The sequence below is a fragment of the Trachurus japonicus genome, chromosome 9, assembly GCF_045865225.1.
Source record: "Trachurus japonicus isolate A0001 chromosome 9, Traja_1.0".
Classification (NCBI taxonomy): Eukaryota; Metazoa; Chordata; class Actinopteri; order Carangiformes; family Carangidae; genus Trachurus; species Trachurus japonicus.
The window spans coordinates 9,946,656-9,964,281 of record NC_140915.1 but is presented as its reverse complement, the minus strand read 5'-3'; the positions used below and the strand labels follow the sequence as shown (position 1 = coordinate 9,964,281).

At 40.9% G+C, this 17,626-nt stretch overlaps 1 long non-coding RNA gene across 2 annotated transcripts in view; it reads right to left on the bottom strand.

Annotated features, from left to right (window-relative positions):
* Window positions 1-17,626, bottom strand: part of LOC146980968 (uncharacterized) — a 330,839-nt gene that overhangs the window by 23,913 nt on the left and 289,300 nt on the right. Inside the window, exon 3 of one of the 2 annotated variants that reach the window (XR_015036562.1) lies at window positions 7,558-7,726. This is a non-coding gene — a long non-coding RNA (uncharacterized LOC146980968). Of the gene's footprint in view, window positions 1-7,280; window positions 7,727-17,626 lie in introns of those variants that run through there. The other variant, XR_015036563.1, reaches the window with a different exon arrangement.

Here is a 17,626-nt window from a genome sequence, read left to right as displayed (position 1 = left end):
TTGGGTATTTGGTATTTCAGCAATATGGCCACTGGATAGTTAAATGACAACTGTGTCAGTCTGAAACTAGCAAAGATACTTGCATGATAGTACGTTAGTGTGATAGCAAGTTAATCATTAGCATGCAAACATGTTGAAACAGAGCAGTATGTACCAGTTGTATTGGACCAGCAGGATTGTTTAGAGGGACCAATAAATCTCTACATGGCTAAATGAAATATATTATTATATTAGATTGTGAGATAATCCAACTCTGACATGATGCTGATGAGAGAAGCTGCAGTGTGGAGGGAGCGACTCCACGCCGGCTGCCCAGAATCCTCTCTGAGCGATGAAAGGCAGCCCCCTGAAGTCCACTCCATCACGGCATGGCTCTCTGCCCTCGCTGTGGCGTGACTGGGACAAGGATGAGTGGCGGTAAAGGACAAACTCATGGACACCAGTTGGGCTCCCAGAACTAGCACACATTATTACCCCCAACAGAAGCCGAGCGAAGGCGGGAGCCAGGAGCCCGTCCTCGGCACAGCTTCGGTGGGAGACGCAAAAACAGATGGCCACCCCCAGCAAGACATTAGCAGCAGAGATTTGAAAACATCTTGAAGCCCCTGTCGCCACACAGAGACCGTGGTCAGGAGGGTAATGTGAGAATAGGACAACATCAGAGGAAATGGTGAATGGGCTACGAGGAGCTGCACACTGCGATGGATTTATCTGGGTCTGCTGTGTAAAATTCAAAAGGGCCATTGTCTGTGTGAACATGAGGAAGCTGCTGAGGCTTCACTCACACCAAATATGGTGTTACTCAAACAGAACAAGCCAATTAAAACACAGATCTGCACCTGGCGGCCAAAACATATGGAGGTTATCCACTAAAGCTGTTTGAAGCAAAGGTTACGAAACTAAAACAGCATTGTGTGTTGCCGTTTATCATTTATATTGAGTGTTTTTTTTTTGTTGTTTTTTTTTAAATTTGTGGTGCGCTTCTATTTGACTCCTTGGCAAAGTTGTTGTGACATGTTGCTGCGTTAAGGGTAATCGTAAACGTGTTTTTAGACATTTAAAAAAAAAAGATGTCCACAGAAAATAGTTCATATCAGCTTCAGTGTTTGTTGTATTTTTGATATCAGCGTCTTTCTGTGGTCATCGTTGTGGCTAAAGTGGCTAAATTATGAGATAAGATATTCCTTTATTAGTCCCACAATGGGGAAGTGTCCGGCTAAGCAATTAAAAAACAACGATAGATAGATAGATAGATAGATAGATAGATAGATAGATAGATAGATAGATAGATAGATAGATAGATAGATAGATAGATAGATAGATAGATAGATAGATAGATAGATAGATAGATAGATAGATAGATAGATAGATAGATAGATAGATAGATAGATAGATAGATAGATAGGAAAGTAGGCAGTAGGTTCATTACCTACCTTTATTTGTCGGTGCAAGCTATTATTAGAACGGCGCAGCAGAGTCGTGAGCTGCTCAGAGCTATACGCTACGGAGGCTCATGGGATTTCTTGGTTTCCCTCATCAAACTCATCAAATACACAATCCAACAACTCCACAACGCTCTGGTGGACAAGTTGTGACCTGCACATTCACCACGCTATGAGATAATAACAGAACGTTACCAGACAGAGTTGTCTTAAAGGAAAATGCAGAGACTGCTTGATGAAAAACTGACCCCGACGGGAAAGAGCGTCAGCGGTTTTGTATGAATTTACCTCGAAAACAACTAGGGATGACAGACTATAGGGATTTGGCCAATTTGCCAAAATGTTGAACACTATCCTTTTAATGCTTTTGTATCTGCGTCTTTACGCCTGTTCTGTAGAGTCCAGTTCATATCTTCAGGATGTTTGGGAGGATTATTTACAGTAAAGTGTATTTAGCCCCTGAGGTAAAACAACCAAACAAAATCAACCACACACACACACACACACAGAAAAAAAAAAAGACAACCACAAAAAAACGGCAAGCCAAGGTGACACGTATCATTGTCTCCAGTTGTTGGGGCTAAGGCGATATATTTGTCGCAGCGGTGTCAAGAGACCTGTGAACAGAGGATCTGGCTATTCCTGGACATATTCTCCACACCTGCGCCCGCAGTGCACTGGCTTGGCATTTCAAACTTTATCACCTGTCACAAAAAGAGACACCGGCTGCTCTGGAGGGAGAGCGCTGCACCGTGCCGCCGCCGCCGCCACCTCCACCACCACCATCACCACCACCACCTCCTCCACCCTCTACCCCTTCACTCGCGAGACATCACACCCGTCCTTGGAAGTCGTGCTTGGAAAGAGAAGAGGAAGATTTCCCCGGTGGGAGGCTGCAGCCGCCGCAGGCCAGCCGACGTCCATATTGTCTCGTGGCTCCTTAATTGATTTGAAGACTGTGAGATCATGTTGATCAAATGAGAAGCTGCTTCGTCTTCAACACACTCATGAGGGTAAATATGAACTTGAGTCACAGTACAGTACAGTAAGTTACAGCCACTCAGGCTCATCACACGCAACCTGTTGAGCTGTTTTCCTGTGTTGTTTTATTATTTTATTGTTTCTCATCTGGAATGTTTTTAAAATTTTTACCACTACTTGTTTCTAACCTCTTATGATCTATCTGGTTTCTATCGTCTTGATTTTAGCTTAAAATACATACAAAAATATTAGAATAAACATCTTTTCCCAATGTTTTTCTCTTTAAGAACAATTTGAATTTATATTGAAGGGGAAGATTTTTGGTGGGAATTAAAGTACAGATTGTTTATTGTCTCTTCTTATGCCCACTTTACTTTACTTCAGTTTTATTGTATTTAGCGGCATTGTTCTAAAAATCCACTGTCAGATCTGAGTTCTTGATAAAATTATAATAACATAATGAGATTTGAAATAGATGACACTTTTATATCCGTATACACCCCGTGTCTGTTTTGTATTTCAGTGTGACGTAAGTGAAAAAATTTTTTTCAGATGGATTTATGAATCTACTTATTTTGTTATCTCGGTCCTCTGTTTTTATGGACTTTTTATGTCAATTGTTGTATTGTTTGGGGACTACGGATGCAATTTCGGTGTATTTACAGTGAGTACCCATGTACTTAGTGTCTATTAATATGCACTGTCCCGTCTAAATAAACAAATAAAATAAATGAGAAAATATAAAACTGAGTTTAAGGGTTTTTTTGTTGTTTTTTTCAGATGGAAGTTGAGGAAACTCCTCCAAAGCGATGGCTTCATATCAGCAGTGTTATCAGTAACATGTGTTATCATAACTACAGGGGCAATGCAGTCGGTGGTACTCATGACCATAGTGATACAGATTTCAGTGTGTGTGTGTGTGTGTGTGTGTGGTGGCAGTCTCCCGGGGACACAGTGATCAAGGTGACACGTCTCTCTGGTCTCCACAGGGGGTGTCTGGGCTCCAGAAGGCCATGGGTGTCACGGCAACAAAGCCCCACTCTGGATGATGTCATACACACACACACACACTGACTCCACTGCATGGCCACTGGAGATCGTGAAAGGTTAAGTTCAAATCCCAACGAGCGATAACAACAAAAACCAGTTTGTGCAACTTTGTGGTTGAGACGTTGACGAACAGATGCACATTAACCTGTGACGGTGTCGGCCATGTTTACAGCCTCAGCCCTGTCTGTGTGTGTGTGTGTGTGTGTGTTGCTTCACACTGTGAACTCTGACGGCACTTATCCCCACATCTGTGAGCTCTGCAAGCAAACTACTCAAACAGAAATGTCTGATTTCTTAAATCAATATTATCATTCATTTATTTCCAGAGAATCAGTCGTGTAATATCCCCAATGTTCCCTGACGTGTTCTTCTGAATCTGTGCAGGATAACGTGAAAGCGTCCAGTGCACTGATTTAACATCTGAAGTTGATGTGTTAGTGCAGAAGTCACATTACAACCATTATAATAAATGATTTGTGTACTTTTCTTGGTTTGAACAGACTCACAAATGATCCGTTCCGAAAATCTCACTTTTGCGATTAAAGGTAAATGTTCAAGTTTTGATAAGAAATTGAGAAATTTTCTATCATTTCTAGAAGAGGAGAAAGTCAGAGTCTTCTGGATTGGATTGTATCAATGTAATGTGACTATTTTTTTATTTTTATCTAGTTATATTTATGTATTGTATTGTATTATATTGAATTTTTCTAAGTGTAATTTATATAACCTTGTTTTCACTTTTAGCACTCCCCTCCCCCTTCCCCTTAAGAGCTTCTAGCTCTTTCAGGCTGCACTTGAAAATAAGAATTTTGTTCCTAATTTGCTTGCCTGGGTAAATAAAGGTTAAATAAAAAAATTTAAAAATGTAGCTTTATTTGTGTTTTAGAGACCTTGAATGGTACCTTAGTGTTGTGTCCTGTCATTGTGATACACTTGGAGACGCCTCGCTGTCAATCTAACATTTGCAACTTGTTTTATGTAATTAAATGAAATATGTAGAAAGTAGACTACGTAGTGTTGGTTCGCTACACAATAACGACTTAGGGCTGCACAAATAATCGCTGTGAATCATAAATCAAATATTTAAAAAGAACCCAGTTTTAGTCACAATATCTGCCTGTACAATCTGAAAATGATGAACCAGGAGACTCGTGACAAAACAGAAGCAGCTTCAACATTTCATCACACACATGCAAGTACTTGTCAGATCATGTAATTAGAGCATTGACACAGATTCACAGAGTCTCTGTTTGGTTTGTTTACATTCTGGGTCGTTACTCTGATGATGACTAATCACCATGACGAGTCATTATAAACATGTCGCGCTGTCGTCGTTTTAACAGAACAGAAGATCCGACACAAACTAAAGAACTTAGTCTACTCTGGTTCTTTAAGGTCGACTTGACCAACTCAGATTCTCTTTGTTTTTCCTCTTACGCTGGGATTTTAAAAACAGCGGCTCTGTTCATTAAACTTTGACTCAAGGCTCTTCTTCCTTCAGCTTTGAAACTGCAGCACTGATCAATATCTAATAGAGATGTTTCCTGTTTTTAATTCTTCATTCCACATGAAGTGTGAAGAAACTTTCAGCTTTATATTGTCTCTTTGTTCAGTTCCATTGTTGTTCTTTTTAAAGGTTGCCTTGTACAATCTGGCAGAGGGACAGTCCATGAAAACTAGCTTTTTAAGCTAATTCGGGTGCATTTACATGTGTTTTTTCTACAATGTTTGTTAATGTGCATTGTCCCTTTTCAAATATACTAAACTGAAACTGAAACTAAGAGTGTGTATTTTTTGGAAAAGTGAAACTATATTCCATGTGTGCTGTGAAATGACCGGCAGAAACACTGCAAAAACCCAAAATCTTACCAAGAATATTTGTCTTATTTATAGTCAAAATGTCATTTCTAGTCAAAACAAATCTCATTATACTTAAAGTAAGACTCGTCACATTAAAAAGTAGCTTGTTTTTAGACACTTTTTACTTCTTTCAAGCATATTTTCACTTGAAATCATCTGATAGTGGAGCAAGTTTTTCTTTCTTATTACAAGCACAAAAAATTAGCTTTCACTTGCCGTTTTTTTTTACTTATTTCAAGTGAAAATTTGTTTGAAATAAGTGAAAATGATCTAAAAACAAGTTCATTTTTAGGTGACGAGTCTTATTTTAAGAGGAAAGAGATTCGTTTTGACCAGAAATGAGACATTTTGACAAGAAATAAGACAAATATTCTTGGAAAGATTTTGAGTTTTTGCAGTGAAGACAGCGACATCTTTTACGACGGAGACCGGTCAGCTGTAGAAGGAGGGTCAAACCCCCCCTCAGCCCCCCGCTGCTCCGGCGTTAGCGGCTATTATGGAACAAGTACTAGTCATTATCTGTCCTACTCCGCTACGCCCACTCAGAGTCTGTGTGTGTGTGTGTGTGTGTGTGTGTGTGTGTGCGCTGTACGATCATCAGAAGTGCAGGCCGGAGGGGGGGGGATTAGGAAATGAAACATAATGTCAGCAATAACACGAAGGACCTTGGTTTAACATTTCAGCCTGTACCGTGTCCTTGCTACAGCCCAGAGCGGCGCCAACGCTGGCCCAACGCTGCTGCCGCTCTGACCCCGCCCGTCCACCGGCTCCGCTTCGCCATCTGAGCTCTGGAGAATGTGTCTGCTGCTGCACATGCACGCACACGGTCTGCAAACATGCTGCCGTCGTCCGCAAACAAATGGAGCTTCGGCCTTTTTCTTCTGGCCGGAGGATTAAAGGCCTCATGAAATAAAAACTGTAATCTCGTCTCCACAAGTTAATTGTTCATTTATCTGTTGGTATTTGTCAAATTCAAGTCATAAAAGTGTCATTTTACTTCAAAGTTGATGTGTTTTCTCTTCCTGGACAATGATTTGCAGACATTTGATGACTCATTCTGCACTTGTGGGCATCCTTATTTTGCATCTAATTAAAATAGTTTCTTGAATTTCTTCATCCTTCCCATGATATATAAATCCTGCCAGTCATCGTGATCAGAGCGTCATGAACCTGCATCATTTCTCACCTGCTAGCATAACTGCTACATTCAACTACAGGCTCAACATGTCTGTATGGTTTTCATCGTTTGCAAAATCGTTATATGCAGAGACTGCTCGCTGAAAAGCTGTCCCTGACAGAAACATGCATCAGCGGTTTTTACCTCTAAAACAACTCTGTCTGGTAACGTTCTGTTATTATCTCATAGCGTGGTGAATGTGCAGGTCACAACTTGTCCACCAGAGCGTTTTGGAGTTGTTGGATTGTGTATTTGATGAGTTTGATGAGGGAAACCAAGAAATCCCATGAGCCTCCGTAGCGTAGCTCTGAGCAGCTCACGGCTCTGCTCCACCGTTCTAAAAATAGCTTGCACCGACAATTAAAGGTAATGAACCTACTGCTATGACTATAGGGATTATGGCAATGGGCCAATTTGCCAAAATGTTGAACTATCCCTTTAACTCTTAAAGACCAGGACCTACTCAGTTCATCCTGGTTTATGTTTGTTTCATTACTGTGATATAAAGTGTCCGCAAGACAAGACACTGGGAAAGATGGACTGTTGGTGCCATGGAGACATGAAAATAAAATAAAATTTGTAAATATGAACTTTACACAAACACAAATATGTAAATTAAGTAAAATGTAGTAAAACAGAATCTGAATGAATCAAAGAAAACTACCGTCCTCCTGTGTTTTGTATTTTTCCAGGCCTAATTATCCTGTTACTGATTCTGAGTCTGCAGGCCCCTGCAGATTCCCTCCTCTGCATACACACTCACACACACACATATGCTACAGTGCACACATGCAAACACACACACACAACACACACTCTCTGTAAAGCCGTCCTCCCTTCCTCATCTTCACAGTTCTCAGTCATGAATCCCTCCTCTCCCCTCCCAACACTCAAACACCCACACATTTTCACCCTCTGCTTTTCCAAATTCTTACCCCCCTCTCACCCCCCATACACTCACACACTCACACACACACACACACACACACACACACACACACACACATACACACACACACACACACACAAACTGCTTGAGCCACTTGCCTGCCAGGGAGGCAAGATGGCCCTCCAGCCCTCCAGCCAATCAGACAGCTTGGCTCGCGCAGGAGATCACAGGCCAGCTGATCCAGCCTCCCGACTCCTTTTTTCTTCGTCTGCTCTTCTGGAAACTTTTGGAAGCGAACGCAACATCGCAGATCGAGTATTCACAGGTCTGATGGAGAGAGACAGAGAGATAGATAGATAGATAGATAGAGATATGGTGTACACAGGACTAGTGAGTGAAGGATTGGGATGGTGTATTGAGTGTATGTGCGTTTCTTTTCTTTTGCAGAATGTTAAATAAAAAACGTCTAAATCAAGTTTAATCTGTGTGATTTGAGTCAGGAGGAACCTCCAGGTTGTGTTTAGTTTGCGTGTTTGGTTACCAAAGCTGTGAAAATGGAGAGAAACAGCTAGTCGATCTGCGTTAAAGGTGCATTCTAACACAGATAATCACTCTGAATAACTATACAAATAAATGGCGTTGAAAAGTATCGTGGGTTCTTCTTTTTCTGTGTTTTATGTAAAGTGTTGATCCATAAGAAAATATATGTGTGGTCCATATGTGTCCATCTCTTCTCTCAGCTTCTCTAGTACTGTAACAACAGGTCGGTGTCAGCCAATCAGAAGAGAGGAGGCTCTGAGCTTCTCTTCTGATTGGCTGACTGTATTCTGAGTGACCCAGTAAAGAAAAATAGAGCAGATTTCAGAATAAACCAAATCCTGCAAGTTGTTGGATGGATGGTGTTGTCCAGGTGGTGAGGGGGTGGAGCTTGGGTGACTGCTTTAGTTGTGACATCACAAAGTGACAGGAAGTCCTGCCGGCTGGTTTTAAGGCTCAGTTTTTTTTAAATGTAATTTGCTTTGGTGGGTTAGTTAAATTCAAATTGCACTCATTATCTACTCACCCTCATGTCGACTAAGGGCTGGGAGAAGTTTCAGAGTCCTCCGTGCCTTCTCGGAGTTACGGAGGGGCCGGGGGGGGGGGTCCGCGCAGCAGTATTTGTCCATATAATGGTTGCGAACAGAGCTCACTTTTCTTCGTCCAAAAAGACACACCAAAAAACATCCAAATACCTCTATAGTGCTATTTTTTGCGAAAAAAATTAAATAAGTCTAGATTTCAAGCTTGTTTGTAGTGGAAGCTTCTCGAAGCTCCTCTTCCCGGTTCGTCAAATTGGATGGACCAGGAAGAGGAGTGAACCGAGACACTGGGAGCTTCCGCTACAAACAAGCTTAAAACATAGACTTATTTAATTTTTTTCGGAACAATTTCTCATGTTGGGGCCTCAATACAAGACGGACATTACAGACGAGCACTATGGAGGTATTTGGATGTTTTTTGGTGTGTCTTTTTGGACGAAGAAAAGTGAGCACCATTCACAACCATTATATGGACAAATACTGCTGTGCGGACCCCCCTGTAACTCAGAGAAGGCACGGAGGACTCTGAAACTTCTCCCAGCACTTAGTCGACATGAGGGTGAGTAGATAATGAGTGAAATTTGAATTTTGGGTGAACTATCCCTTTAAGGTTGAGTTTCTTTTTTTAAATTTTAAATTTAAATTTTAAATTTTACTTATTGCCCCGTCCTCTTGTGTTCTTTTGTTTCTCGTTCTGCTGCTAATAATCAATAAATCAATACATTGCTGCTGTAGTGAACACAGTGGCTGCATGGGGCTTCGTGGATATTTTTTCCCTCTCAGCTGAACAGAAGCGTTTTGGCAGCGCGGGCGTTCAGCTGATGCTCCCATCCACAGCGATTTACAGCACGCCGCCCTCGAAACAGCACAACCAGATGATGAGCTTTCGTGGCCAATCAGCTCTCGACGACGACGATGACGATGACGACGACGACGACGACGCTCGCCACCTTGGTTTGTCGTTCGGACGGCGTGACATCCTCCTCTCCCCTGTTTGTCCTCCTGCTGCCTGCAGCTGGAGGTGGAGGTGGAAACACTGATCATGCCAAGTGGCTGAGACGTAGAAACACACGCTCAAATTGTTCTACCTTGAAATCTGCTTTTGGAAAAAAAAAAAGAGAGAGCGAGGTTTACAGTAACTCCATGTTTTAGATTTTAAAAACCTCCTCTCTTTGTATAAGTGTACTGTACATGTTTACAGGTTACATTTTGGTAATACTTAATAAATCTGTGTGCATTGAGTACCATCTCTTGTCCCCCACTCAGTTTGACCTCCTGTGTGTTGTGAAGTGGAGGCAGCTCTTTCCTATGTCCAGGTTTTCTAGAGGTAAAAGTATTTTATGTTTTATGAAAGTGTTTTTTTTTATTTCTAATGTAAGATCACGACCCTGCATCGCTGAAACGACGATAAAAGTCTCTTGAATCTTACATCTGCCCTTGAACAATCCTGTAGAAGAAGCATTAGGTGCACTTGTCTTTTTGTTGTTGCTTTTTTGTCCTCTTGTCTTTGCCTGTCTGTTGTCTATGACTAGTTTGTCACGTTGATTTTGGGTTTGATCTGTCTGTTTATTGTCAGGACTGTTTTTCTATAGTTAGTTAGTTAATTGTAAAACAGAGAATATGATTGTTTTAGATGATGATTGGAAAATTACAAATAAAGTGTTAAAAAAAAGTCTCTTGAATCTTGAAAGATGAGCAGCTGCTTCTTTGATTAAAAAGTAAAAAAAACAACACAATGATGATATGAAATAATATAGAAGTAGAGAAGTTCTGCACAAGATCAGCACTTCTGGATGAATTCAAAAGCAACACTGAAGAATATTCTATATATTCTGAAACAACCAGAGGTGAGGATCATGGGTAATGTAGTTTCTGGAGTCATCTATTATTGCCAAAACAGTATTACCCAGAAATTAAGTGGAAATAAGCATGAATAATTGTTACAATACAAATATTTAAGTTTAACAATGGCTCAGTAAATACAGTTTGTACTTGAACAGACCAAACAGATTCAGAGCTTCAACCTCTTCCTGTAACATCCTGGACACTGTTCATTCGACTCGGTTTCAAATTGTGGTCAGAGTGGAATAAAATGACAGAAAGAGTCTAGGATGAGGATAACAGTAACACAACTAATATGCATCATAAAATAATAATAATAATAATGATACAGGAGTAAATCCATTTAATTCACAGTAGATTTGATCATATTAAGATGCAGGATGTTAAATACTATAAGAGTCCATCAGTATGTGTTCATTAGAATAACAAGTAGGGCAACATGTTATTGTTTTAACATGCGCAGAGAGCAGGAATCAATTATTTAGTCACAATAAAAAACAAAAATGTTAAAATATACTGTGAAAAGACTTTGAGATTCTTCCACTTCCTGACTCTGTGAAGGAGGACGCGATTCCAGCTTTACGTACGTTCACTATTATACTGATGATGATAATAATAAATATCTTTTGATCAACATGTGATCTACTGTATGGCACCTTGTGAGGGACATACTGTAACATATAATGGTGAAATTAGACACAAAGCCTAAAACACACAGGAGTTAAACTACAGTACAACCATTGAGATTAAACACTGCATTACTGTGTAAAACATCCATATACGTCTCAACACGGCCATCTGCAAACACAAACACGCCACACACTCTGAAGTGAAAATCACATTGGCGCTCTGCTGGGAGGAGGGGGAGGAGGGGTGTGTGGGGGGGTATAGGAGGTGTGTGTGTTGGGGGGGGGGCTGATGTGTGATTATGATGAACTGGTTAAACTGCAATTACGGCGGCGAGCGATGGGAGAGGAGACGACAGCAGTTTAGACGACAATTTGGGAGGCGGCTGCCGTGGCTGCTGCAGCTGGGGCCTGTTTTAATGCAGTAATTGATAGACTCTGCCAGTCACTAGTGGGTTCAGAATTAAAACTCAAATTATCATCATTAGGCTTCCCCCTAATTGCTGCATCAAATGCACATCAGCGTTTTTGTTTTTCATTATAAAATTACACTTGTGTTATCTAATTTCATCAGCTGCATTGACGCCGTCGTCGTCGTCCACTCAGGACTCGTCACTGATTTGTTTGTGTTTCTTTTTTTTTTTGTACTCGCAGCCTCCTCTTATCATCATAATGAACATGTGATAGATGTCCGTCAGATGGGGCCCAACACCGGCCACAATGCAAACCATAAACACCAAACAATCCTGCTTCAAAATAAACAAGAATCTGGAAAAATGTTTGGTGGTGACTGATGAATCATTGCACCTGTTTAAAGGAGACATATTGTGCCCCTTTTCCACAAATTCAAATAGTTCCCAGGTGTCTTAAAGACGTGTCTGTGACATGCTTCGGTCAAAATCCCCCAAGGATCAAACATCACAGCTCTTTTCATCCTCTCAAAACAGCCCTGTGTGGAACGGCTGGTTTCAGTGCCTGTCCCTTTAAATGCAAATGAGCCACTGCTTGCCCCGCCCCTTTCTACCGGTCCCAGGTAGGGGTGGGATTACGCTAATTTGAATCCTAGTTACATCACTGGAAGACAACGGAGGGAGGAGCGCGTAAAACCACATGGATTTCAACCTAGGGAGCCTGAAAATTACATTTTTGTTTGCCAATTCTCACATTTTGGGGACTGGAAGGCAAAACAATCACCCAAGAATATGTTAAAGAGCCTTCAGAAAGTGACATTTCCATAATACTATGTCCCCTTTAAAGCCTGATAAAGTCCCGTCAGTGGTGAAGTCTGGACTCACAGTGGGGGTGGTGGCGGGGGGCGTGACCTTTTCACATCAGGCTCAGATATAAAATGACACACACACAATTATCGTCAGTGTTTTCCTGTGTAAGACGACACAGCATCAGATCAGTGTCACCAGGCAGGAAGTTCACGCTCCTATACAAAACAGGTCATAAGATGAGTGATGCAAATTTTAAGTTTATTTTCCAAGTTTGCTTTTTTAATCGTGAAATATTGTATAAATGCAGCATTGGGTCAATTAATCAGTTTAAGAAGGAACAATAATTTACTGTTTGAATAAAACCTATAGTTTTATTTATCTACTGTATGTATTATTAATGTTGATTCTGTGGAGTGTTTTTTATTGTGTGGATGAGCAGCTGACCAACGTGGAATTTCCTTCGGGATCAATAAAGTAGCATCTTAACTAATCTAATAGACATGTGTCAATTTACGGTTTTGTTGCAAGAAATTGCTGTTTTACAAGAGATTATAAGCAACAAATACACTGTAAAAAATGCGCTAGATCTTATGAAATACTGTTGTGTTCAATGTCTCCTCAATTTTTGTGGGTTTCGAAAATTATTATATGAAAAGTAATGAAAAAATAAGTAGGAAATGTACAAACATTGCAGATGAAGCAGGAAAAACCACAAATACATTCAAAACAAAACCGTAAATGGACAAATCAATAGAAATAAACAAAATTAAATCAACACAACAGCAGTGAAAAGCACCAGAAACAGGTGCTAAAAACTGTGACTGTCCAGAAGAGGACACGTCAGTCTGGAAAACACAAACGCTAAACAGTTGTGAAATCGTACTTCATCCTACAATCGACACAGTCTCCTTGCCCCCAGCTCAGTCTGTGCCCGTGTGTGTGTGTGTGTGTGTGTCATACGGTCCGCCTCCACTTAGAACATACATACTGGAGTTATATGCTGAGCAGGCTAATATTCCCTCAGACAGACAAGAACTGTGTGTGTGTGTGTGTGTGTGTGTGTTACTGTGTGTAGGTGTGTGTGTGCGTGTGTGTGTGTGTGTTACTGTGTGTGTGCGTGCGCCCTTGACAGCAGCCCTGACCTGCTGTTATCCAGCTGTAACGCAGTCAAACACTGAACAATCAGCCTCTGCAGCGCTGCCAAGCAGTTAGCAAGATGTAAATTAGCCAATAGTCACAGCAGAGCTAATTTGGTCGAATGTAACACAAAACCTGTTCTCGCCCTGCAAAAACAACTACACACCAGACACAAACCCAGAGCCGCTCATACAAGGATCCTGGTTAAAATGTGTTTTTTAATTTTATTTAAATGCACATGTTAACTTATCCTCTTTAATATGTTGTTTTTTAAATTGTTTGTTTGCAGCTAGCATCAGTTTTGACCTTGGAGAAACACTGCAATGCCAATTTATCATTGTTATAAGTTTATATATCTGAATTATACCTCACTTTACAAGTCTTTATTCTTCTTCAAGAGTATTTTCCCCCCTCTTACTAAAATCTGGCCCAATTAGAGAATATTAATGATTGTTAAATGTGCATATGCTGGAGCTGGAAAATGGAAAGGTTAATAGACAGGCAGCGTCACGCGATCACATTTATCAGTTTCTATTTATCTCTCCTTGGGAGGTGGCAGGTTTACAGTAAATACCTTCTGTCCCCCTAATTTCCTAATGATGGTGATAATGATGGAGAATGGCGCAGTCATTAGCAAGGACAGGCTCTGTGCATCACTCTGTCAGCTACGTCTCTCCCAGGCCCACAATGAGAAGTGATGGGGCCCAGCTGTTCCCCACATCCTCTCCCCAAACTGAAGCTCTCTGAGAGACCGAGAGAGGGAGAGAGGGGGAAGGACAGAGAGAGAGAGATGCAGAGAAAGTACAAACATCAAGAGACAAAAAAAAAGAAAAAGGAGACCTGAATACCTGCCAAACAGGAGAGGACACCGAATGTCACAGGACACTTCTGAAGAAATTGCCCACATTAGCCGACTTAGCTCTTAATCGAGAACACAGACGAGGAAACAGAGACCGTTCACACAGGTGTTATAATGCCTTGTTCTCTGACAGCTTAATGCTTTGCTCTCTCTCTCTCTCTCTCGGTCTCTGGAGCCAATGCAAATCTTATTGACTGCAGCCGCCCGTCACTCCCTCTCTCCTTTGATTCTGCTGTTTTATGATTTGACCTTTCGACCTGTGACTAATGGAGAAAACCTGCTGGCAGACGGTGCAGCGTGTCGGCCTTGTACTGTACAACATAGCTACCGTCAGTCATGTATCCCATTCTCTGTCTTTGGGATCTCTTTCTCTTTTGCTGACGCATTACACTAAAAAAAAAAAAAAAGTCTGTGCCACTGTTAGGCATCTCCTAGCAACATTAACGATGTGTCTCATTGGTCGTGATGTGCATTTTCTGAGTAGGAGGGATTTACTTGTATATCATAGAAATCTCAACTCTTAACATTTCTCAAAAATACTCAAAAACGTTCACATTTACAGAGACAACATGAGTGATTGTGAAACGTGGTAGCTTGTAAACGCTGGTTAGCATGTTTTAAAGGGACAACGAGGAGTTTTCGAAAAGCGAAGCGTTTTCACACTACATTTATGAGCCTCAGCGCGCACCTTGAAATTCTTTTACCGGCGCAAGACAGACTCATGTTTTCATTCATCAAGAATTAAAGTCAGAGGTTCACAGACAATCATATACTGTCGTAGTTCCGACCATAAACGGCGATTCTGCGGCGTTATTCTCATGACCCGCCACGAAACCGAGAGTAAGGAAACACTGGTCGGCTCGACCAGCATCTCCACCACCACTAATAATAACAAAATAACGATAGAGACAAAACGATATATTTATCGAAAATGGGCCCATTAACAAGTGTGGGTAGCGGAGATTCATCCACATTAACGTGAGACTTTTTTTATAACCAAATAGAAACTCCTCGTTGTCCCTTTAACGGACTGTTTTTTCAAGAATGGACGAGGAAAGGGCATATTCTAGTGAATATATAAGTACACCCAACCGAGACTATGAGTGTTGTTTTAAAAAGTTGACTCCAGACCGTCACTATTTTTATTTTCTGCTAGTTCTTGTAAATGTACCAAATCTCTGAAAGCCCACGACCGCTTGTTTGAGCAGTTTCTAAGCTGCTTCAGTCCTGCTACAGTTCTCAAAGACCCGACCTGGTCAGATCCGAAGCCTGGACCCGATGCGGCCCCGGGCTCACATCACAAGCATTAATTCTCGACTGCGACCCTAGCTATTAAATGTTTCAACCTGAACCCGGTACGTCTGGTCGTGTTGTTCGGTCCGGCCTATTGAGAACTTGGACTGACACAAGGAAAGAGCCGTGGGCTATATACAGTCTGTGGGCGGAGCTACACGTTTGTTTACAAGAAGTTTAATCAGTGCTTGTACTGTAAATTAATGCTGCTCTGGATCTAACTCTTTCCTTCTATTCTTACTCTTTTAAACAGAACCTATTAGCTATATATTTTCCATCTTTGCTGAGCATAACCTTTGCTCAAAATGAATTAAAAACCTGTCCTGTACACAGTAGACGCCTGTCTAAACAGATGCTAGGTCAGTTGTTTTGCCTCCAGTGAACATCGTTGTTACGTCACAGTGACGTAGGCCGCGATACGTACACTATGTACTTAAATAGTGCGTGAATTTCGACAGTTAGTGTTGTTTCAAACCGAATAGCTTACTGTCGTTGTGCACTTAGTGGGAACTAACAATCGAACGGTTGCCAACGTACTTCTAGGCTTTGACTTCAGGCTTTACTGTACTCTATGCTAAAGCATTGTGCTAACTATTGTTTTTGTTTTTTACACATAAACACTGTTAAAGCAGCTACTTTTCCTGTCTTCAGTGTATTCTCCAATTCCAGTCACAGACCCTCATTTTATTCCTAACATCTCCTTCCCTTTCACTCTCTCTCTCTCCCTCCCTCCCTCCCCTCTCATTCTTGCACTTGTTTTAATTGTGCACGCTCCCTTTTGTCTCCACTGTCTTAATTAGTAGTCCGCACCACATGCACCACTATCAGCCTTGCGGAACATGTTACAATTAAAGCTGATAGCCAAATATTCCTCTTTTCCAATAGATTAATTTGAGTGGGAGGCTTATCGGGGCCGGCCTTGCTTGTCCTGTGCAGCGATAGCTTTCATTGAGGCGAACGCTGCTGAGGGAGGAACCTGAAAGAGCCGCTGTCTTATTATCACAATGAAAGCCGAACAGTTGGAAACCACTCTATATAAAAATTCAGGGGAGAATAAAAATGAACATTTTCATTTGTCTTCCTCTTCTCTTTTTTTCCTCCCTCTCCTCTTGTTAATCGTTGTGCAGAGTCTTGAATCCTTCAGAGGTACATATTGGCAATTAGGCACCAAGGAATGGCTGATAATGCTTTGCGTAAACCTCAAGTTGAATAAATTATGTTTTCACTCCCCCCCCACTCAAAAAAAAAAAAAAAATCAGTCTGGCTGATTTAAAACTGGCGATGTTTAAAAAATTTCAAAGTCACCTCTGATGAATAGCACGGGGTGATTAATTCATGATGGGATACGCCACCTTGTCAGGCCGAGCTCTTCACTGGGTAATGGCAACACATGCATAATAGAAAGGTGGTTCTCTGCCTCCCCTCGTTCTCTGAGCGACTTAAAAGGAATTAAAAATGGAGCCATCAAATTACATCTGTTGTGTTACTTTGCTCAACCAGTTTTTTCCTGTATTTTTCTTTTTTCTTTATCCCCCAGAACAGGAAAGTGGATCGTATCATCTCGCTTGGTTCACAGTGAAAGGCTACTGTGAATAAGGTCAACGAGGTCAAATGTGGAAAAAGTAAAAAAAAAAAAAGTGGAGGAAATTTATTTGGGTTTGTAACGATCAAGTCTCCGAGGAACAAAAGTTCAAAAGCAACAAAACTGAACTTTTGCATTCATAATCTAGAAGTATAGGAGTTAAAAGTCAGGATGATTCTTTAAATACCAAAGTTTTGAACTTACCTTCATCAATATAGAGTTTTATTAACAATGTTAAAATGCTTTTTTATTTACACATTTGAAGCACAAAACAGCCCCCCCCACCCGGTACTACATAAAATGGTTCATGCACTGGTTGTTAACATTGAGGCGAGACGAGCAAGTCAAATCAAAAATGTAAAGAAAAGAAGTAGAGAAAGACAAATTAATGCTGCTGCTCTGATGATCCTTTATCTTTTCCTCTAGCATCACCATCAGAGATTTTTGTTTCTGTTTTTTTTTTTTAACATTTCAAGTTATTTTCCAGTTTAGTGAGGATCCTTAGTTTTAAAAATGAGCAGCCGATTGTATTGTTTTGTTGATCTCATTTTATAGACGATGTAGTCTGTTTATTTTAATTGAAGACATT